This window comes from Nannospalax galili, unplaced genomic scaffold (assembly GCF_000622305.1).
Source record: "Nannospalax galili isolate Female #2095 unplaced genomic scaffold, S.galili_v1.0 scaffold266, whole genome shotgun sequence".
Lineage (NCBI taxonomy): Eukaryota > Metazoa > Chordata > Mammalia > Rodentia > Spalacidae > Nannospalax > Nannospalax galili.
In genome coordinates, this window is record NW_008355390.1 from 570,617 (window position 1) to 596,590 (window position 25,974).

The window sequence follows — 25,974 nt, forward strand, 5'->3', positions numbered from 1 at the left end:
AACTCATCAGCCCACACAGAGATCAGATCAAGGATTTGGCCTCATTAGCTCCATGATTCAACCAACTGAGCTAATTAACTACAGATGCACAATTATCATGCTGATTTTATTTCATGAAGAATTATAGTACAGGTTAACAAATTGCACTGAGAATGCATTCCAATAAATGTGGATGAGTGTATTAAATGTATTTGTGGAAGCAAAAATATTTGCATTGTCTTTTAAAAAATATGATCTTCATTGTGGTGAGTGCATTGAAACAAGTAATTAATCCAAAATAAAAGCTCCACCAGTGGGACTCTCCTCTCAATGACTCTATTCCAACCACACAAAAATGTGTGCCAGTAACATTTATAAACTCTCTCTCCTGTATGTCAGGGATTATACAGTTTTCTTACCATGTTTGAGATCATTTTCCTGTTTTTTTGTTATTGATTGATCTTGTTTGTGAGAGTTCCTTAACCTACTCCTAAAAATCTTTACCTTATTCTTCTGCCACCAAACAAGTTGGGAAAATTCCTCTTAAAGAAAAATGAATAATCTATTTATGATTTTATTTATTCATCTTGTATTTATTTATTTTGTGCACTTCTGTCTATGTGAATGTATATAAACATCGTGTGTGCACACAAAAATGTATAATTTCTTGAAAAATAACAACAGTAAGTTTAAAGTGTATTAAGTTTTTTTCCTAAAAAATGACTAAACGGCTACTGAGTACTGTACTGAGAAATGTATGCTGATAATTTTAAATAATTAAGCAATAAGAAATGTAAAGCACTTGTTCATGATGGTTGAACTATTCAAAAGTCCTGGACTCCATAATAAATGATTAATAGAAACTTAACCGTGCTTTGTAGCCTCATAAATTATTTTTTCATATTTTGTTCTCTGCTTATAAGACAAGAAGATATTTATAGTATCTGAACTTAAGACACAAATTTCTCTTTTTTTCCTTAACTGTTTGAAGAAAATTTTTGTGTAGTTCAGGCTGGTTTATATTCTCTAAGTTGGGGTTGGAGAGATGGCTCAGCAGTTAAGAGCACTGACTACTCTTGTAGAGGACCCGGGTTTGATTCCCAGCACCCACATGGCAGCTATGAACTGTCCTTAACTCTAGCCCCAGGGGGATCCAATGCCTTCTTCTGACTTCCATGGCATTGCATGACACAGTGCACTCTCATACAGGCAGGCAATAGACCCATACACATAAAATAAAAATAATAAAATAAAATTCTCTTAAATATTCAAGGATGACCTTGAACTCCTAATCCTTCTGTCTGTAGCTTTCCTATGCTGGAATTACAGATGCGTACTGCCGTATACAAACCATACACAACTTTCTTTTTCTATTTGTTGAGCCAAAACGGAATAATGCCAAAAGTTCTAATTTGTGAAATTTGAGTAGACTTTCTCTCATTGACTTTTAAATTTATCCAAATTTTTCTTAAGGAAATAAATTCTTTACATGAGGAATTTTCAGATAAAATGCACACTCATATATAGAGTAAGAATTTCACATCCTTTGTTTGAATTTGTACTAATTGATTTGCATTCATTCAACATAATTACAACTGAAAAATTGACCTGTCTCATGGCTTTATTTTAATCAACTACTTTTGTTGCTTTGTGCTGAGGTTAGATAATAATTTTTAATTATTTTTCCTTTTGTCTAATATAATCTAGCCTAATTCTTGACCTTTGTACTTTGGTCTGATATTTTAAGTATGCTCTATACCTCTCTGGTTAATAGCATATGTTTTAAGAAGTCACCTAAACTATCCACACGTGACTGCTGAGGTGTGCTTTCTGATCACTTGTGGTGTGGGTGGCTCTTCTGAGATTTGTTCTCCCTCCTCTTCTTTCCAGACTCAGGAACCACTTCACCTCTCTCTTATCGATGTCCTCATCTCAGCTGTTTACAACTTTATCTTCATTATCATGAACAAATAAGTCTTTCCTTTTCTTTAGGTATGTAATAGCCACACCGATTATTTTTTTTTAATTATCATTATATCTTGAAGAAAAAGATTGATAAATTGCCCACAACAATGAGCTCTCTGTATGGTTCAAATCTATTTCCCTTAAGGTTTGTGAGGTATTTCAGAACCAACGATAGTTCAGACACTTTTTTAGGTTACAGCAAAAGTCCAACACAGATTTCCTTTAGGCAAGTAAACACTGAGAATAAAAATTTATTCACCCCTTTAAAAAATGAGAGTGTTATAGTGCAGAAAGAAAATTCCTGAAGATTTTCAAATATAGGTCCCAAGTGTCTCTGTAAAATGCATACAGCAACCACAGGGTTCAAAGATCCTCACTTGCTCTATTAAGTACACACAGTACTTATATACATATTAGGAACTCCTCTTTGATTGACAAAATAGAGGGAATTTAATTATAGCAATATAAAGCATGGATATCTATTAAATAAACAAATTTATCTTAAGGAGAGTTAGACCTGAAGATTCACAGAGACTTGGTATAAAGATTTCTGCATGTCCAAGGCCTTATTTGAAACAAATTCATTTTAGGTTTTTTATTTGGATAATTTAATTATCAATGTATAGATATTGATAGGTTGCTTATTTGGATAATTTAGATATCAATGTATAGAAAATCTGCTGTTAGAATGACAGGGCAAGTGGAATTGTTCCGGACATGGTTGATGCAATTTGTGTAATACTGATACATGAAAAGCATCCTGTATTGACTTTCTTAGGCACACTGTATAGCAAAAGACTATGGGACCTTTAAGGCTCTTCGACTAATCTAATTATACAAACAATAGTAATAACAGAAGAACACTGTTTGCTGTGTTTACATTGTAGTTCCAAAATGAACCTCGGACTTCCAATGAGAAGGAATGAAATTTAAGAATTTATGGAAAAGAATTCTCATAATGTGTTCAGCTGCATGGAATGCAAACTGTCTGACTTTTTCCCTGTCACAAATGACCTTTAATCATTTTCTATCTTATATATAGTAGGGGATGAAACTTTGAATATACAAAATGTACTTTAAATATATAAAATAAATTTTTTATCTGTCATAAAATTCAACCTTATGAAGATAACAAACTTACTACTGATTTCCACTTGGATCCTATGTTCTGAAAATATATAAGATCAGTTTAAAAATCAAAAGGAGTTTTTAATATAGAGCTCAAGAAAAAAAAAATCTTAGTTTGAGTGATGACCATCTTCCCGGAATTTAGCTTACTTTCCTTACTGAACATGATACATTGATACAGTTGCTTGGTAGATGGCGTTAATAACAGTACTGGAACATTATTGAGAGATGGCATCCATTATGTACCAGCTACCTCTGTGTATCACTAATCTTTGCCAACTGCATCAAAGTACCCACTATTGTTCATAATTGGAATGGACAAACTGGGAGTTTGTGACTGTTTCAGCAATGCTACTGACACTGTTGAAAAATAACTCAAAGTACACACTCTTAGTGAACTCACATTATCATATAGTGCTATCGTTACACTATTTGTGGAATTTTTTTAATAATGCCTTTAACTGAGAGATAAGGAATGCATTAATGCTTACTGTTTTGTTCTCAGAACTATACCAATAATCAAGAGACCAAACAAATGGTGGTGGTATTAAGATTAAAATATAGATATCCAGTGTTCATGTAAATTAAATGCCTCAGGTATGCTTTCCTTCTAAACCTCTCTAATAGTCATTCCCTGAAGATAACTTATCATGCGCTTCACACCTGCATGACGAGAAATGTTTCCTATGGTCTTTCATGGCTCCCAGCCAACTTCAGACTTTGTTTCTGTCCTCCAACAGCCAACTATGTATTGTACATTACTTCCAGATTAATTCACTTTAATGCTGTTTTCATATATAATAACTAAGAGTAACATTTGGGAGCTTTTATCTAATCCTTTTATCTAAACCCTCTGAAGAGGGTTACCTCTTTAGAAGGGGGAATGTTAGAGTAGCCAAAAGCCCCATAAAAAATAAATAAATAAATAATAAATATACATGAAGTTATCAGAAAAAAGTGATGGGGAGATATGGGAGGAGTTGGAAGGGAGGGAGTGGGCTTGGAAGGGAGGGAATGGGCATGGATTTGACCAAAACACCTTAATATGCATGTATGAAATTCTCAATAAATTATTTTTAAAAAAAACAACAAATACAGAGGGAAAAAAAAGAGTAATCTTTGAATCCATATTTTAGACTATCCCAAACAAAATCTTTTTAATTTTGATATCAAAACCATACCCAAACTGTTTCCATTATTCTTATTAGCACCATCAAGGAATACCACCTGTCACCTTCCTACTATGTCATTAAATGACATATCCATTGGAACTGCATTGTTTCATTCATGAGATTCCCCTCCTACAAAACACTCTCCACTTTTACCTTTGTTTCACTAACAAAGTTCTAAATAGTTTTTGATGTTATAATCTGAGTGCTTCCTTGGCCTATATGCATTATAGCATGAAGATCCCTCTGCATTCAGCTAGTCTATCCCCAGTGATACTTCCTTGTTAATGGCTTTTTATTATTCAAAATTCTTTCATGTTTTAGAGACATTCTCATAATTATACCAAAGCAGTTAAGGAGAACTATACTAATGAGGTCAGTAACATTCACTAAGACAAAGCAGTTCTAAAGTGTAGCAGTACTCAAAAATATTGATCAGTTGTAGCACATTTCCACAAGCAATAAAATATTAGAGCACTATACTCCTACCTATGTCTGAATCCATAAAGCATTACCCTCTTGGTTTTCTAGTAATGGAAGTGGTTTTCAAAATAAAAAAAAGACAATTTTCCTTGAAAGTTAATAAGTGTTAAATGGCACCATAGAAGGTAAAGTCCTTGTACAGTAAAATTTAACCTTTTGCAAATATATATGTATGCTATTTCAGAAGTACTAGAAGACATCTAAATGGCTTAACTTATGTAACCCCAAAGTTTACACCTTTCCCTTACACATAATGCAATCAGTTTGCATAATAGTATATGCTCACAATTTTTTGTTTTGTTTTTTTTTTTTTTTTAGACAGAGCTTTTCTGTAGGGCCCGCTGTCTTGGAACTCACTATGTAGATCAGGCTGGCCTTGATCTCACAGAGATCCGCCTGCCTCTGCCTCCCAAGTGCTGGGACTACAGGCTTGTGCCACCACACCTGGCACAAAATGTTTTTTAAATGTAGAAACTAAACCCCACATGCAATACTTCATTTAAATTATTGATATCTGTTCAAAATCAGCACAACTATATTAATAAATACAAGAGAAAACTAGTAACAAATGCACCTACAATAATTGTTTATTAAGTAATTTTTTTTTGGTTTTCTGAAGGTGTTTTATATTCTTTTTGATTCTTTTCATTTGTAAAGACCAAATAAACTACCAATTAAAGATTTTCAAGCCGCGTGATCAGCAACAATGCCACACACCTCAGGAGTGATCAATTCTTGTTAGGTTGCACTAATGGGTAGTGCATAGGTTTACCTACATTGAAAATCTGTTATTCTTTTGTAAACTATTCGATGTTTTATTTTGCCTGTACATTTCTTTAAATGTTACTTTCATTTCTAGAAAAGAGATGTCATTAGAATTCTTATACATTTTTTATAGATTTTTAAAGAATTGGCATCCTAAAGTAAAACTTATTATAGCTATACTTTGTTAATAACAAAAATCACTGCCAAATTATCCCACAGAACAAAATAGGAGCAAGGTTCATGCAACAGACGTTCTGGATGGGTTCCCAATTTTTCTCCACTTTACTTCTTGAGTTCACATGGCTCTACACCCCATTCTTTTTGCTCAGGAAGCTAATTTTCCCATTCAAACAGTTTTGCTTATATATTTTTTCCTTCGAACTACAAGAGCTAATGAATGCTAATATCAACATTCTTAATATTAATATTATTACTTATAATATTTTCATAACATTAATATGTTAGTATTTATTAGCATATTAAGATGTCTAGAATTCTGGAAAGAAATGCAGCTTAAGAGATTGTTCAAAATACAGGAAAATATTTGGAAAATATGAGTGTTCATAAGAAATAAAATAGAAAATCAAAGTCACAGATGCTCTAGGGAATTCAGTGGGATGCGTTTTTCTGGAGCATATAACACAAATGTGCGTAGAGGAGAGCTGTGACAAACAATTATTTTTGAATATGTGTGCAGCTCAACCTTGGAGGATTATTCTTGGATATCTATTTTTCTCACTTGAAAACTGAATAAGGCATTTTCAGAAACAACCGAAAATGATATTCTCTTTTGTTTTCATGGGATAGAGAGACCATTTGTCTTTTATAAGACTTTGCTGCACAAGAAAATCTCAGAATACAGAAATAAACCGAAAATAGCTCACCAACTTAAAAATGTCTTTATTTTACTTCAAATTACTCTAGGTTGAATTTTAAAATTTAAATAAAATTTGTTTTATCTGTTCTTAATTTTCTAAATTAACTTTTAGGTGTCTGTTAACATTAAGGGGAAGAAATGTTATACAAGTTTCTACCTCAGTTACCTTAAAGAAAACCTAAACAATTAACAGTGTAGTACCTATTAGTCCTCCTTTCTCAACCTTTGTTAATTTGGCAGGCTTTAATGAACAAAGCCCAAGTCCAATAATATGAGTGCATTTGTTTCTTTGCAATTATCAACCCTGGAATCATGCTTTATATAAACTAAATATACTGATGTCTGAAACTCAAACCACTGGCATAGTAATGAGTCTATTTTTATTTTCCCAAGTAATATTGTACACAATTATATTCATAGTTCATTTTGTTAGTTCTCACTCCCACTCTCCTCACATAAAGCAGGGCAATGTTTAGTTTTGTCTTATGAACTCAGTTACCATTTCCAAGCATCAAAGCAGAGAACATGACAGACTGAGCCAGAAGCATTGCCCTAAGAGGAAAGTGCCAGCCGCATCGCAACTGGGTCTGCTTGAATGCCTCGTTCATTCTGAAAAATGAAATTTGCTTGCATTGCATGAAGTAGCTGGAATAGTTTACCCCTCCATAAGACATGTCTGTGATTAAAGTGTAAACGTTAGATGCCAAATTATAGTAACCACCAAAAATCTTAAAAAGAAATTATTTTTAGAAGATGACATTTTATTTTTTCTTTAGCTATGGGATTCAAAAAGTAAAGTCTATTTAAAGTGTTGATGAAATACATTGTGTGGTACCAAGTACTGTGATCTGCCAGAGGTATTTCATATTGTACTTAGGCCATCAGACTTTTCCATAGTGCATGAGTCCAGACATGTTTTTTATACAGTATCTCCTTTTTATGATAAAGCAAAACTAATTCATGATGGTATGATGAAAAGCACTTGAAGCACATATATTTTTAGAGATAGAAAATGACACTTTGAGAAGTCAAGAAGGATACTAATAACTAACATTTGTTAAGGCAAGGACAAAATAATCACTCCACCACTATGCTGAGAATTACAGGAAACAGAATTCATATGTTGAGAACACTTACTCAACTGCCATACACCGCATTGTCATAGAATTAGAAAACAGTGGAAGTTTCTAGGTTTGTCTCTTCCCAGCAGATAAAAGTGTTGGACTGCTGTGGGTTGTAAGCCTGAGATTCAAGAAAGAAGATGGAAAGGAGGTTGGAGGAGAGGAGTGAGGAAGACAGAGACTACACAGAACAAGAGAACTCAGACAATGAGATCAAAGGGAATAATAAAAGCAGGGGACGGGCTGGTTTAAAAAAGAAATGCCATTATGAAGAAAACAAATCTGGTGACATTCAGCACCGAAGTTTGGTAAATTTCATTTTGTTTAAAGTGGGAGTTACAGTGAAAACTTGTGGTTGGAATTGTTGAAAGCAAATCCGTAAGACAGGATTTAATATCAAACTCTGTTTTCCTATTTTCTCGGGTGGAGGTTTTCTTTCCTCCCTCTTTTTCTTTCCTTTTTTTTTTTCTTTTTTAAGAGACTTTGATCCTTGGCTTTAATGAGTCTGGTCAATATGTAGAGAATCAAAATTGTAAGTGTTAATGCCTCTATTTTGTTACAGCGAGCATTAAACACTGTACTACTTGTGTGGTCTGAGACTATTGGAATTGAACCTTGTGTGACTGAGGTGTTTGAAGACAGAAAATTAAGTGCCCAGCCAGGACGCCAAAACCATTTCTCGGCAGAAAAACACTTCATTTATTGTAGATAAACTTAAGTCAAGTAATTTAAAAACATCAATTCCTCCCAACAGGGAATTAATCAGTAGTTACTTTTGTATAATTCAGTATTTGGTCTGTAAATCTTAACTCATAAGAGTCTTGATTCTAAATGTTTATAAACCAGTAGCATTATTTCTTCAAATAGAATTTTTCTTCAAAAAATTCTAGCCTTAGAGTAAAAGCACAACTTTTTAAGAATAAAAGAGAAGTGTGAAAAAATTTAAAATTCCTGATTGGTTATATATATGGATATAGATATAGATATAGATATAGATATAGATATAGATATATCCAGATAAGATAAATAAGAATAATAGATGGAAAAAAGTCTTGATTTGGTTATTTGGTTTCCTAATGATGAACTCACAAATATCTGTGAACAATGTAAACAGAACTCATAAGATCCTTGTAAATTGAGTAAATATATTATCAAGTTCATAATTTTTTCCTTTGGGAATAAACATGTGAGGTAGAATGAGAGACAGACTACTAAGAATATAAAACAATGCATTTCAAGAATGACACAAAAATAGACTCTAATGACTACTATTTGATGAAAGTTATGCAGTGTAAAATTAACACAATTTTTCAGATCAACAAATGCACACATTATTCAAAACAAAGCTGATATTTAAATTAGGCTAAATAGTATTCAGTCATTCAAATGTTCATTATTTGTACCTCTTTGTAATATCTTTTCAAGGATGTAACAGTGAAAGTTTTATAAATATTTTCAAATCTAGATAAAGCTGAAATTATTTTAAAAGATATTTTAATGTTTTATAATTAAATCTTTCTGCATCAGGGTATACATTCAAAAGCTTTTTTTGAAATGCTACTTTAAAGACTTTTAAGGTACAATAAGTAATCCCTGAAAGAAAACTAAAGTGTAAATGAAATGCCAGATAGACAAGGATTTCACATGAACGTCATAGAATATTGACCAATATTATATGAAACCAAGAATAGGACTTCAGTTGGTAAAAACTGGAGAAAAAGTTAGAGGTAGAGGGAATGGAAAGATCTGATAGCTTGATTACAGTGACAGGGTGTGCTATAAAGAGATGAGACATGTAAAAAGAAAAAGGCAAAGGAGACTAAGCTTTCCTGGGACCTGGACCATTGGCATGGAGTCTGATTTGTGGGTGAATAGGAATGATGATATTAATCTTGTAATGTGGTCAGAGGTATGCTATATGACAGCATTAAAGTCAATAACGGAAAGACTGGAATCCAGGCAATTTTGGCAAAACATGGCATCAAATATTAAAGAAAGCCTGCTATCGAATATAGGAAAAAAATCAACTGTAAAATGAAAATTGCAGCCAGGTGTGACTTTACAGCTTGTAATCCTAGCAACTAGGAGGTAGAGGCAGGAAGATTAGGAGTTCAAGGTCATTTTTGGTCTACATAGCAAGTTCAAATTCAGTTCAAGACCAGCTGTGCAATATGAGAAGCTGTCTCAAAGCAATGGTAGAAATGTTCATGCACAAAGCTTCAAAAGAGTTTAAATTTTGGTGAAAAACAGTTGAATTTGGAAGCTTCACAAATTTCTCATGGTAATGTAACCAGAATACATGTAACAGATATCTATATACACATATTACATAGATATGTATATTCAGATATCTATTTGACTGTAAGAGGAATGCTTAAGTATTTACAAAGAAAAATTTACATTTCTTATGCAACTTATTACAGAAATGTTTTTAATATTCCTAATTTTTTCCATTTCTTTCTTGAATACAAAGATTATTTTAAAATCTGATATCAAAAGCATTTGTATTCTGTGTTCCACATACCAAATATATAGCCATCACTTTTTTTTATTTTTTGGCTCATGAAATTCTAAAGTAGAAAATTATGTTTGTAATTGAATTTAAGGAGTGATTTATATTTAGATACTAAATTAAGGATATGTCTTATAAAATAGGATACAAACTTCTTGCTAAAAGAGTAAATAAATATTAAAAGAAGTCCTAGTTACACATTTTATCAACAAATTCATAAAATTGCCAGTCTTGAAAGACAATATTCTTCATGTTCTTAAATACTAACACAATCACATTGCTGCACCTTCCATTTTACCCCTGCCTATCCTCCTAAAAATAACAGACGATGGTTTAGAAGTGAGGAAATCATTTAATTTTTGATTTAGCATATCTCTTATTTTAGAAAAGTGCATTTTGGAAATCTCTTTTGGAAGCATTCTAAGTACTCTCAATGTTTATTGATTGTAAACAGATGCGATCTGCATATGGCCCTTTCTGGTCAAGGAAATATGCTATGAAAGAGAAAAGAGGGGTGGGTCAATGAGGAATTTGGCGAATGAGGACTGGGCTGTAAAAGAGCTAACTAACCTAGTCTGCTTATAAATAAGTAGTGATCTTTAGGGTTGGAGAGGTGGATCATCAATTAAGAGAAGCTGCAGATCCTACAGAGGACATAGGTTTAGTTCCCTGTACCCACATGGTCACTACCACCCATCTGCAACCCCAGTTGGGATCTTTTGCCTTCTTCTGACTTTCTCTGGCAATATGCATGCAAATGGCATATACGTGCAGGAAAACATTCATATATATGAAATAACAACAAACGAAGCATTATAAAGGATGATATTTAAACGACTTTAATTATGTAATGCATTTTAAAAATAAAACTTTGAATAATACTGTACAAGTTAGAAGTTTTTCTCTGCCTGTTTAATTTGAACATGGTCAGCCTAAGTATTTAAAATGACAGTTATGATATATGATGAAAATAAGATAAATGATCTGAAAGCAATGTTAGACAAAGTATAATCAAAATAAGTAATTAGGGTTTATCTGCTTTCGATAAAAGTTCTTACCTTTGTTTAAATAATATCATGATGTTGATGATAAATATCACAAAACTGGAGTAATAACAAATCTTTAAAAATTAATATTAGACACCACCCTGCACCCTGTTGTTCCATCTCTGATAGTTCCCTAGCACACCCCCAAATCTAGAAGCTTCCCCATCCCTACAGTGGCAAGTTTCCTTTCCTACACCTCCCTGTGCTCCACCATTGTCATCTCAGCTCTGCCAGGACCAACCACTGTTTGACGTTGAGAGTTTTCCCACACTTTCAGTGATGAGTTTTCTTTCCCTTGCCTCATTGGACTCCACCATCTCAGCTCTGACAGGACCCTTGCAACTCCTAGGGGTTTCCCCAAATCTGCTGTGGTTTACTACCTTTCCCATATCTTTTTAACTGCCATCTCTGCTCTGTTAGGATCCTCATGGAATCCCATGGGGGAGCTTTCCCATAACCATCCAGGAGTGAGTTTCCATCCCCACACCCCCTTATATTCTGGCATCTCCATCTCCCCTCTGCCAGGACACTTGCATGACCCTGAGAACTTTCCTTTCTCATGTGGAGAAGTGAGTTTCCTTTCTCATGTCTACCTGTGCTTCTCCATGCTCTGCTAGGATGCTAGTGAACCTCTTGTCTATACCAGCCGTGATATTTCGTTTCCCACACCTCCCTGAGCTCCACCATTTCAGCTCTCAACCCTGCTCAAGTTACAATGATCCTTGTGCCACAAGACCTGTGTGCAATCCCAGCCTAATATATCAATCAGTCAACCAATTCACTTACTAACCACCCTGCTAGTCAACATTGGATCCTTAACTCAAAAGTTGCAACTATCCCTAGTTTAACTAAGGCCACTTCTTATTCCCCATTTGTACATCAAAATAAAGTGGCTATAACCTGACAAGATAGGGAAAAAGAAATCAAATATAAAAGCAATCACTCAACAAAGAGGAGATCACCTCCCAATACCAAGAAACACCACCAGTGACACAAGTCAAGATGCCAAGGTTTCATTTGAAAAAAAAAAAAAAAAAAAACAGAAAGCAGGGGAGGGGTGGCGGCACACACCTTTAATCCCAGCACTAGGGAGGCAGAGGCCAACCTGGTGGTCTACACAGTGAGTGCCAGGCCAGCTGGGGCTACTAGAAGACACTGTCTCAAAAAAGACAAAAAACTAAACAAACAAAGAAACAAACAGAAAACCACAAACAGCATGAATAATCAAGATAATGTCTAAGATGCCTAATGTTTCCTGAGAATGGCAACTTAATAGATGCACAAGACGATTTCAAGATAGCAATTATAAGTATGTTCAAGGGACTCAGAATATGAATACAATATTGCTTGAAAACACAAAGAGTTGAATGAAATAGCTAAAACAATTCAAAACATGAAATTAGAATTCAATAGAGATAAGCAGAATTTCTAAAGAAAAGTCAACCTGAAGTAACTTTAAATGAAAAACTCAGAAACTCATACAAAAGACTTAGAGGAAAGAAGCAAAAAGGAAGTGAAGAAAATGGAACAGAGTATATCAGCTCTCCAAGTCAAGGTTGGGGAAGTAGATTGCTATATCAACGAAAATGTCAAACCTAAAATAAACCAGGAGTGGAACAAGCAAGACTTATGAGACGCTGTGAAAAGACCAAACCTAGGTCTTTTCATAGGCATAAGAGAAGAAAAACAGGTTAAAAGCACAGAAAATATTTTTAATAATATCAGAAGAAAACCCCTAAATCTAGGGAAACTGGTACCCATCAATGTACAATACGCATACAGAACACCAAGTGGATAGAACCAGAGAAGAAACTCCCTACATTAGATAATAATCAAAACACTAAGCATACAGAACAAAGAAAGGATATTGAAAGCTGTGAAAGAAAATGATCAAGTCATATATAAAAGTAGGCCCATCCGAATAACAGTTCAATTTTCAATGGGGTCTATAAAAGTGAAAAGGGATCAATGTCATACAAATGTCTTACAATGCCATGAATGAAGGAACACCGATTCCAGCCCAGACTACTATACACAGCAAAACTATCATTTGTAATTGAAGGAGAAAGAAAATACTTCCATGACAAAAACAGATTTAAGACTTTGTGTCCATAAAACCAACTCTACAGAGAGTAATTGATGGAATACTTCAGTCTAAAGAGAAGATTAAACACTCTCAAGAGGGGATGAAGAATAAATAAATTATTCCAGAAAAGTCAAACAAAATAAGTATAAGAAAATAGCACTACAAATACTAATGTAACAGGAATTAATAAACATTGGTCAAAAACAACTCTCAATATTAATATACCAGCTCCCAAGTAAAAATACATAGAGTAACTGATCAGATTAGGAAAAAGGATTCATTGATGCTTATTGCCTCCAATAAACACACCTCAATAACAATGATCGCCACTTTTTGCTCACCCTAAGTTTGATCCTTGTTTAATCCCTGTCTTAAACATACTGCTGAAAAGTTTCATTTATATCAGTGGATTAACTTTTACCTACATTTAAAACAAGTACTAATTATATTCAAATCGCTATCCCTATCTCTCTTATGGGCCAGTTATCTCTTCAATATTCTAAACTGACAAATACCAACGGACTCCAGGTACATCAATCTTTTACCATGTTCATAACTAAACTCCCTACTTTTCACCCAAACCTTTTGTTTGTGGTCAGTTAATAGCATATTCACATACTCACACTTTCTGGTGAACTTTTGAGCATTTTCTAAGACTTCCAACTTGTGTTAACTTCTCACATATGAATGGTGAAGTCCTGCCAATTTAATCTCTAACATTTTAGCATGCAAAAACTCCTCAACTGTATCTTCTCACTCTTCTCTTTTTGGATTACTCATCTTCTTTGACCTTTTCTGCTTCATTAATTTACATAACTTTCACAGTTGCAAAAAATTTCAGACATCAATCTATAATGTACAATTTGGTGGATTTATGTGAACTTTTAAGTCTATTCATTTGCTATTCACTGTCCTTAAAATTTAATTCAAACTAGTTAACGTTGCCTGCAAAGCTCTTGTGATATGGAATATGGTCACTTATCTTGCCCCTCCTCTACCTCCACTCTACATCCCAAACACAACATATAAGTTTTTCTCAAGTGGGATTTCCTTACCCTCATTAAGTGTTTATAGTGCTTGGAACTATCTTAACCATTGTTGTCAGTATACTTGGATCTTGAAATCTTTTCCTTTATATCTCCTCTCAAAGGACATAAGAAGCTGTTACCTTAAACTCTAGGCTGTTAGATATGCATACACGTGCCTGAAAGTCTGAGAACAAATATGATTTATGACTTCTCAGTCTCCAAAGCCTAGTACACTACCTAATAAGCAGTAAAACATGATTGTTTATTAAATAAATCCATAAATAAATAAACACACTAATAGACTGAAATAAATGATGAGAAATTGCTCACATAATCTCTTATTTGGGGCTGCTAAAATGTTTCTGACTTTTAAAATGTTCAAATTTGTACCTGTTTGGTTCTTTGTATTCTAATTTCATAGGCAGAATTGACTACTGTAACATGACATCCACTTTCACTGATTGTAAATAAGAGAAAAGGAACGGCATTACATAAACTGAGCCTACCTCGCACATACAGGCAGGCAATACACTCAGACACATAAAATAAAAATAATAAAATTTAAAAAAAGATGACCGAAGGCAATTTGGGATGGTCGTACTTCACACACTGTATTTAACATTTTGAATTCTCAATAACTTTTAAAAAATTATTAAGCAGGTATTATGGGTAAAGCACTTGTGTGGTGATGATGGTGGTACTGCTAAGGTCTCCACTCAGTTGAAATTGTCACATTTGGGGTTGCTATGTTGAAAAGCTCTGGTTGGGATGGATGATAAAGTGTCTTCTCATTGATTAAGATTTGAATTTTGTTTCAAGTGCCTTGACTGACGGAAAATTTAACCTGGATAGCAACAGCACTGACTCAAACACGTGGAGAGTTGCAGTGTATTTGCTCTCTTTGGGTGCAGTAAGTCAAGAGACGTTCAAAAGTCGTACTGGTAAGATTGAATTACTGATGTTTGAAGTAAGTAACTGATCTATCACAACATAACTGAAGGGAATACTGTTGAACACTTTTCCCTTAGATCAGCACATTACTCTCTCAATAAAGGCATTTTATAATGTTTTTTTATGTGGAGCTACCAAAGAAATGAAAGTAAATTTTCCTTTCTAATAATAGAAGACCATGGAATTGTGCCCCAAGCAAGGCAAAACAGAAGACTAAGACAATTATAGGCATAAATGAAACACAAAGGTAGTTTCTGCCTCAATAATCCAAGTAATTGAAACGCAAACAGGTTCAGGCATGTACCTGGCAGTCTTCCTGTTTTCTTTGGTAGTAGAGACACATAATTTTTCATAAATCTGGACCCAGTTTTAAACTACAGCATTCTCTGTGATGCATTTTGAAATATGGAATTCATTTCTGGAGTTTAAAATAATATATTCAAGCAATAAATTAATTTGATGGCAATAAGTGAATGGGAAATTAAAACTTTTACATGACTCTGTGCAGAAAGTATTGGCACTGGTAACAATTGCAACGCTGCATACATAGAAAAAACACATACGCACTTTTCTCTAGTTTTGACCTCTCCGCAACAGGCATTGCAAACATAATTTCTAAAACTGTATTCTTAGTGGTGTTTCTCCTTGCTTCTCACACACCTGTCCTCACATAACTTAGGAGAGTGTCATCCATCCAGACACACAAGCAACAAAATTCAGGAATTGTCCAAGCTGTTATGTTCTTCTTGACTATTCAGAAAACATGTCAAAAGCTTCACTGGCTCCATTTTTCAAGTGTCTCCAAAATCATGCACCAATATTTTCCCCCAACTTTTCAAAACTTTTAAAAAATATTTTATTTATTATTTTTATTTTATGTGTATGTGTATATTGCCTGCATGTAGGTAAGTGCACTTGTGTCGTGCAATGCCCACGGAAGACAGAAGAGGCTGTTAGATCCCCTGGAACTGGAGTTATGGACAGCTGTTAACTGCCATGTGGGTGCTGGGATTTGATCCTGGGTCTTCTGCAAGAGCAGTTATTGTTCTTAACTGCTGAGCCATCTCTCCAGCCCCTCAAACCTTTCTTTAATGCTATGTGTTGTGTTCATCTTTCTTGCCAAGATTAGTGAGCTAGCAACCTTATTAAAGCCACCATGGCTGTCCTGCCTCCCTTGTAACTAGCTACCTGCAATCCAACTGTAGTGCGAATCACAATGTTATATACCTGTTATGCATATGCAAAGCAAGAAGCCTTCATTTCACAGGAAAGGCTCTCCATTAGTTCCATCCTTCTATCACACAATTTTAAATCTATCACAAAGGAACTGCAGATCTGTCTGTCTTCCCAATCGCCAGGCTATTTCATGATTTTCATTTCTGCCTGGTCCTCTTCCATAAGTTTTTTTTTTTTTTTCATCTTTTTGAGACAGGGCCTCCCTGTAGCCCCAGCTGTCCTGGAACTCACTGTGTAGACCAGGCTGGCCTTGAACTCAGAGATCCACCTGCCTTTGCCTGCCGAGTGCTGGGATTAAAGGCATGCGCCACCACGCCCAGCCATTTTACCTTTACATCATTTAACCTCTAGCTTATAAATTAATTCCAGTGAACTCTTCATTCATTTAAAAATATTTATTAACCATCAAAAAAATGAACAAACCATGGGTTTGAATGCTGAGTTGACACTCTACTTTCTCAATTTAGTTCAGTCTTCATCTTGGGCATCATTTCAGCGCACAAGGAGGAGAGGAGACTATTCTGTTAATTATTTTTTTGCAAATACTCCCACAAATAATTCAGTCAATCACAATGAAATGACAGTTGCATATATTGTACACCAAACACTAAAGTTCCTGTAGATAAATATCATGTATATTGGGCCAGCGAGATGGCTTGGTAGGTAAAGTACTTGCTGGCAAACCTGAAAGCCTTGGAAACCACGTGGTGGAAGAAGAGAACTGACTCCTGCAAGTTGTCCTCTGAACTTCACATGACATGGCACATGCACTCATGGGCACATATGTGCACAAACACATACACAATAAATGAATAAATAAAATTTTAAACAAAATATTAAATACTTTATTCTTACCTGCTGAATTCAGTCTTGCCTATGACAATTGAGCTGAATGTTACTGAGATTGTAGACTGTATACATATATTAAAATTAATCAATTTTCTTCTATACAGATTCTCCTATTATTTTGATGCTCACTTTCTTCTTTCATCTTTTTTCTTTTATCTGTTTATGATTTTCTCTATTACATTAATATGTGCGTAGTTGTGTATAAGTCATCACCTGGAACTGGTTACAGTAGTGCTTCTTGCTATCATAGAGGAGCATACTGTTTTTTGCCAACAGTGAGGATACTATCTATTTCCCATGCTTGATGGAAGGAATGCATTCAGAAGGGGAAGGGAAAGGAGGAATTTCTTTAGAAGGGAGTGCTAAGGCGCCACCATTTGGGGATGCAAAGTGATCAGATAAAGGAGGAACTGAGGATCCATGAGTTAGAATCATGAGCTCTTACTGTTATTTGAACTTCTTGGAGAAAGTGTAAAAAACATATTTTGTTAAACCTGGGATATTGTCCTCAAACTCTTCAGGAACATCTGAGAAGAAAGAATTCAAATAAGCACCAATGCTAGGACCTTTACTACATAATTAACAAACTTGAATTAAAGACCATGCAGTTCCAAGTGTTTACCATGTGCATTCCTGAACACATACATATACACAAGACCACTTAACCACAAGTAGGCATATGTGCACAGAAAACCACACCCACAAGCATGTTGGTGCATGCAGGTACACACGCATACAAGTGCACTTACAAAAGCACATATGCACACATGTACAAATTGTCCATTTCTTTACAAACTAGTCAGATCCTATCCATTCTTCAGATGTCACTGTGGACTAGCACATACTTCCATTGTTCTACTCTCATTGATTCCTCAGTGTAAATAGAGAACAGTCAGAAAATGTAATAAATTGCTAAACTTAAAATTTTTCAGCTAATCATGGATCAATAATTATGAAAATATATAAAGTTAATATCCAGATATGTCATGAAAACATAAAAATAATATTTGGAATTATTCGATTCATTAACAATACAATCAATTTCTTGAATCACTGTAAAAGTTTCTGAATTCTTATGGTCAATTTATATCCTTATTTCACTATGAACCAATTACCATAGACCATGATTTGAGAAATACTGCTCTGAAGGGCCTAGAATTAAGCTAACAGTGGACACTGTTTGCATATTCACAAAGCTGATTAAAGGACAACCTAAAGTCTGCTGGTGGAAGACATCACAATTGGAGTAATTGAGGTGTCAGTTTGTTTTTCTGTTTATATTTGCTTTATTTTATCTTTCCTGTTTTAAATATATGATTTTTTTTCCATTTTGCTAAGTTTTCATTATAACAGATTTGTTTAAATTGGGGGAAATTACATACAATATATTTTGATTATATTTAGATCCCCTCCCATCTCTGCACCCCCCTTATACTCTCCTCTAATGTCTATATTCTAATATAGAGTGTCAAGTTGTGTCCCCAAATGCCCTCAGTGTGGGTTCATCTACTGGTATGCTGCAAACCTAAGTGTCTCATCTTTAAATGAGACTGACTCTCTCCTTTCCCCACAGTCATTAGTTACCAACAGTTCCTCAGTCAGTGTTGTAGTTTCTCACCCACTTCCCCACTTCCCCACATCTATTCTGGCATTTTGTTTAGCTTGACATTTTAAAAATAGTTTGTATCAGCATGTGAGTTTCACAACAGACACTGGCAATCACTACCTGGTTCCTCAGTTCACATTTATTGACCATCATGTCTATGTCAGCCACTCTTGTCCACACTAGTATATAATATACTGCTATTTACATTTATATCAAATATAGCTCTTGCATCAGACTCAAATAAGTCCACTCTGCAAAACAGCTGGCATAGAATCCTAAAAATATTAAACTCACAAGGTCAAGAAAAATAGGTGGAATTTTTTTCTATACTAATGGAAAAAATGAAACACGATGCTGGATATGGTATTTCATTTGGAAACAGATTCTTACATTCTAAAGTTCATTAGTGGGAACTTCTTTGGACAACTGACAATATTTGAACAGAATGTGAGGATCAGCTGGTAATAATGTATCCATGTGATAGGGAGTCAAAAGACAGTCATATAACATGATACCAAAAGCAGGTGGTTGGGAAATAGGAATTTATTTCATGGTATTTTGGATTAAGAAACCATCAGATCAGCTTCCCATGTTCTTGACAGGCAAATAATGGTCTTCTGTGTTCTCCCATGTGTAGGAGTGATGATGCTTCTTGTCTGGTGTGTCTTCTTATAAGGCACTAATCTCATCATTAGAGCTCCATCCGCATGATATCATCTAAACCTAGTACCAAAAGGGTTCACCTTCAGGAGTGAGGGCTTCCATACATGAATTTCAAAGCAGGGCATTGAATTCAGCCTACAGCATCTGATATCATTGATTTTATATGAAAATGATGAAATGACCTTATTTGTAGGAGATTCATCTTAAACAGTTGAAAGTGATGGGTATTTGAACTCATAAATGGCTCAGCAAAAATGTATTTTACCCTATAATTATAAATGTCTCCATGTTTCTAAGTTGTCAGTCACAAAAATGTGTCAAAAACAATATGTAAAGAACATGATGATATGTTCAACAACACCTCCTAGTTTACTTGGTTCAGTCTGCTCCATACTTGATGGTTTTCTGGCTTCTGAAGTTAAGGTATAAACTTAACTTGTGAGTCTCCTTATTTGTTGCAATTACTGTAACCTTCCCTAGAATAGTATGCATCCCTCACAACTGTTTCTCCTGATATACTCATGTTTGTGGTATTCGCAGGCCATAGAGGCACTTCACTCATAATTCCAGCCAAACAGAGGACAATGAAAGGATGAGAAATCTTAAAGAAACTGCCAAGGTACACACCGGAAACAGTAGGTTTTAAACCCAATTCTTTCAGTTTCTAAAGCTTTTTAATGCATCCTAATTTTTAATTTCTCCCAAAGGAAACTGAAATTAGTACATCTATTCAGCATATTTTAAATTCACATTACCACTGAATGCGGACTAGGGAATCTGAGGTTCTTTCAAGCACAATTCAAATTAGTGAAAACTACCTTTGTTGTTTGAGATAATATCAAAGATTTCAATGGTGTGAATACCAGTTTATATCACACAACATACTCAAAGCAAAACCTCCTTCTAACAGGTTTCATACAAAGAATTAATTGCTTCTTTCAAATATCAGTTTTGTAATTATATATTAATATTTAAATCCACAAAGCCTATTTTCTTATAGTATTAACAATAAAAGGCATCATTTATATACAACGCATGAACAGTGACAGCAATTCTAAATCCACATAAGTAATGCACACCCAAGTTTAACACTATATAAATAATTTTTCATATCACAAATGTTTTCTCAAATACTTGACTACTATGTATGGTTTCAAAATATAATTTGTGCCTGAATGCCACAAAGAACCATTAAAATTCAATGTAAATAAGTTCCATTGTACATCTAAAGCCATATGTTTATGCTATTTGTGCCTAATCCATCAGAAAATTATGATTTACTCTAGGGATAAGAGAATGGCAAGTAGTGGAAACTTATAAAATGCTTGTATGATTTAACAGTTTTACTTGATTACTCCCTTTTCTCACATTTCAATCCAATTTAATTGAATGAATATTTATTCTGCATCTATTAACTTCAAAGATGAATAATACACAGTCATTACCCTTCAGGGGCTAACAGCCTACTGTGGACAAAAGATACATACAAATGAATTTTTATATGCAATATAATCTGAGAAGTTATATTTTTCCTGAAATACTGTGGAGATGTATGACAAATAGAAACCACAGAGAAAAAGAAGAATATCTGAACGCTTATGGAAAGAGATGTAATTTGGTGGTAAATCTTGAGGAATTTGGTAGAGTTTTGATCTTATTATGTATAGCATGCTTGTATGATCATCTGTATCACTAACTCTTCTTTCCTTTTAGCACTGCTAGTCATTAGTTAACCAGTTGAAGTTAACTGGTACTGTGCCTCTGTGCTGGTTAGTTTCTGCCAATTTGACAAACTAGACACACCTCAGAGAAAAGAATCTAGTTGAAAGATTTCCTCTATCTATGGGGTACTTTCTTGATTATTAATTGGTGCCTAGCATGGGCAAGTGGGCAGGCCTGGACTATTTAAGAAACGTAGCTGAGTAAACAGGGGGAGCAAGCCAGTAAGCAATATTCACTATGGTTTTCGATTCAGGTCCTGCTTCCAGATTCCTGCCCTGAGCAAAATAAACCCTTTTCTTCCCCATATTGGTTTTGGTTAGCATTTTATCATCGCAACAGAAAAGTGACTGGAAAAGTCTTTTTACTGTAATACTTTTTTTCATTCCTTAATGTCTCAATTCAATATACAGATGGGGATTATTCTTTTGTATGTCTGCCAGAAGTATAATTAAGGAAGGCCTCTTTCTGCTCTTTTTTAAAGTTCTATTTAAAAACAGTGTTTATAGAGGATCTACTAAATAAATTATGACACACCCTAAGAACATCTAATGTGCAGCCATTAATAAAGAGGAAATGGAAAATATGCTGATGTAGATGGATCAAAATAATTCAGATAGCATGAAAGTACTGTGTACATTTAGTAATAATAAGAAGAATCTGAAAGAATCAAATTTAATCACTTTGAGGGTGAGGGAAATCTCACTTCTTATTTAACATCACCAATCTATATTTTATATTTTAAATAATGCATACAACAAAGATGTTTATAGTAGAAATGTATCATCTATTTTCCCATTCTAAGAAGTGCAGAAATAGTTTAATTATTGAAAAACAATTCAGTAGCATCATACAAACTACTAAAAATAATACCTTTCTACTAACAGAATTAACATAAAGAATTTTGTTTTTTCTATATTGCTGCTATTCTGAAGAAGTTTATAAAATGATGATATTTAGAAAATCTCAATGATGACAAATTATGTAAAGGCATAAATAATTTTTTTTTAGTGCTGGAATGAAACTCAGAATCTTTTGAGTGCTAGGGAAGTACTCAGCTACTGAGAGCTTCAAGTCTTACCCCAAGTTCAAATTCTGGAAAATCAAATTCCATTGAATTTATAATTAAATTTATATCAATGCAGAATTATAATTTTATTAGAATTAACACCTAAAAGTCATTTTTATCAATATGCAACAAGGCTGATTTTTGTCAATATACAAAAAGATCATCAATACCATGTAAATATGAAAACAAATAAGTATAACAAATATCTGTAACCTGATTAACATTTATCAATGCACTTATTACCAGATATAAAATACTTTCTTAGAAAGTAGAGGTAAGAACACATATAAAGTATAAATGGAATCATGAAACCTTGGCCATTCATTAGAAAGTAATACACTGCTTCTTCACAGAGGCATCTGTAGACCAGAACTTCAATAAAAGAGCTAAAACCAGAAAAGAGATCTGAGACTTTTGCCACTGCATCTCAGATATCCTCACCATGAGCTGCACATGGTATTTTGAGATCAATCCTCAGGTGACCTTATCAAGAACTGCTCATGCTTTTCTGAGCTCAATTCCTCTATCATTCATTCAAAGCACCAAAACTGGCACCTTCTTCTAGGAGCCATCTTACAGTATCCTCAATCTCTTTTTGTTTCAACTTGATCTTCCTGTCAGTTCAAGGCATTGAGCTGCCAAGGATGATACTACCATCTGTACTTTACAGATGAGGAAACAGCATCCTAGAGGTCATGATTTGTTGGCCACAAACCTCCTGTGAAGTGAGGGAACCTCTGTGACTACACAGCAAGTCTAAGAAATCATTAACCCAGGTCTAAATAAATGCACCCTAGCTTCTCATCTTTATGGGACATTGACTCCAGAAAGGCACTTCTGTTGGCTTTTATGTTATTGTTTCATTTTTGTCTCAGGGCACTAATCTGTACTCATCTGCTCTTTTAGGCATGGAACAATCTGTCCTGAATTAGAAAAGAGGTGCTAGAATGTGGGAGTGGGGGTTGACCTACATCTGAGCAATCTGCATATGATTCACTACAATTAACCAATTTGGTTTGAAATAGCTATAATTAAGTTATTATCAGAGAAGTATTTACTCAACTAGAAATTCTAGATTTATGGTCACGTACACCCTAAACAAGGAAAGGACTATATTTTCAGTACTTTTAAGTAAAGAAAACGCTGAAGAAAATCCCTCCAAATTAACATTTACATTGCTAAATTATTCACAGCTAGTTGTATGTAGTCATTTCCTTAAAATGCTGAGGTATAGAATAAGAAGACAAATGTAAAATTATTATTCGTGAGATAACCACAGTTGTAATTATATATGTATATATGTGTATTGTGGTATAAATATATATCTATATATATATACATATATTAAATTCCTTCCATGTATATGGAAAGTATATAGTGTGTCAAGTTATCATAAAATAATGTAGAAAGTAATGCAAGAAATGTCTATATTTAAGGAGAATAATGTGCACAGTGAAACAAATCAAGAACTGGAAAATTTCAATCTGACAAATAGTAAGAGTTGGATGAATTTAAGGGTGACAATTACATGGAGATAAGACACACTCCACCTGCAGCAGACAACATCCATTCTATCTATATCTAATGAGGAAAGTATATTTTTGAAACAGTTAATAATTTGTAATCAGAAAGGATTTTCCCTACCTTTATAGTCGAGCAAAATGTTTTCTTATTTAACCATTAAGGATAATCTGCAAAAGAAATAAAAAATAGATGACTTAGAGAAAAATAAAAGCACAGGACACCATTCGTGTTATTATAAGCATTTAATGTTAATGTCAATTGTTTTGTGTAACAATACACTATGTCAAGGCATCCTATGTTCCCACTTCACATACTCATGTGCCTAGTAACTCTGACAGTGACAAAAGACACAGGTGCATTAGCCTAAAAGTACCCTATGTCAGTTGAGCATGTTTACACTCCATAAGGCATGAACACAATCATCAAGACTTTTTATTCCCACCACTGTTAGTAATTTTACTACTGACAGTTGGTAAAGGTGAAAAGCAAAAAGGAAAATCATACCATATTGATAAAATGAAGCAAAACAACAAAACAAACCTAAATAACTTCAGAGCTATGAAGCATCATCTCCTATCACTAAAAATATAGGTGGTAAGAAAGCAATTCAGTGGATATGATAAAACATTCACCTGAGAGACTCAAGTCCTGCATTTTAGGGGTAGCATATAGACATTATCTGGCACAGGGAATTGCTATCAGGAAATTCTTGCATCCTTCTTGAAGACAGAACAAGTCTTAAAACTAGAAAATAATTTAAAAATCAACAGTTCCAGCTACCTCACTTTACAGATAAGCAAAGTCACTTATCTAGCTCACGGAAGATCCCAGGGCAACCTTTTCATCTCTTCATTTTATACTCATTCCACAGCACTGAGATATTAAATTTTCTGCACCTCCCAAGACTGGCAAGAAGTAGAGGGAGTGGAGTCATGGATTCTATTCCTGAGAATTTCATATTTCTGTCTGAATCAGTGACCTTGTATCATCAATATTTACTGCATCTACATCCTTAAAAATCCTGCTTTTGTGTGGAGGGACACCGGCTGATCCGCTGAAAGGGTTTTGGTCATAAGTTGCTTACAAATCAATGACAGAAAGAAAGGAAACTCAAGGGGAAAAAAAAACAAATGTGTTACAAAGCTGGCAAAACTAGTCAATAACACCACTCCCTGGATGTGAGAGAAACTACCCAGTAGTCCTTCATTTAAATCTTGTTTTCTGGGCTGACTAAACAAAGAAAGTCTGTCATTTGCTATTTAGCATGTGCTTCCCATTCTAATTGATCTGGATGAATGCAGGCAATAATGAAGTTACTCCTTTGCTCCCTGGACAATGCTTATCCATTTTTGAAAATAAGTAATTGTCTGTGATTCTTAAAAGATAACCCAATTTTATTAAGAATTTATGAATTATTTCCTGTACTAATACTACATCTTGAAGTAATCTTTGGCACAATTTATTTTCCTAATAAACACCATAAACAGCATTACATAAGTTGAGATTTCACCTCTAAACTCTCAAGACTGAGAATTCTAAGACACTAGGAACAGAGTAAGCAACAAAACAATCTCCGTGAGGAGGTGTTCTGTTCTGTGACCTCAAAAACAGCTTGGGTGCACCACTTAGGAGCTTCACAGTGCCAAAGGGATTCATCTTCCCAGATCTCTAATACATGTTTCATTTGCAAAATGCTAAAGGATGAGTGTAGTAAGATTAAAAGTCATATCCGATATAAGAAAAGACATTCAATAAAATATATTTCAAATGTGAGGCTTAAATTATTTAAGAGTTAGAGATGTATGCAGCTTTGGAGGCTGCTATCTTTAATAATGCAAAGCAGTTTAATAGTAAATTATAGTTGCTGGATCATGTTGCTCTATTTTTCAGTTCTGCTTACATCATTAAGAAAGAATGCTGACACAAATATTTTTTATGTCAAGGTTTAAACAACTGAACACAATCACATTTAATTAATATAAAGTCATGGAATGAATTATAAAGAAGTATGTTCTCTGAAACATCAATAAAAAGTCTAAAATAAATCCACATTTTTGTATAAAACATGATCTCAGCACTCTTATGTTTCAGAAATAAAAATGTATACACATGCATTATATATATACTTGTGGGTTCAATTATATCATATAAATACATTATATATAATTATATATATATAATATGTATAATATAATTAT

General features: G+C 34.1%; 1 long non-coding RNA gene across 1 annotated transcript in view; it reads right to left on the minus strand.

Moving 5' to 3' along the window:
• The window catches only part of LOC108491745, a 374,575-nt gene that overhangs the window by 51,575 nt on the left and 297,026 nt on the right, over positions 1-25,974 (minus strand). Inside the window, exon 6 of the long non-coding RNA XR_001872896.2 lies at positions 23,897-23,943. This is a non-coding gene — a long non-coding RNA (uncharacterized LOC108491745). The remainder of the gene's footprint in view (positions 1-23,896; positions 23,944-25,974) is intronic.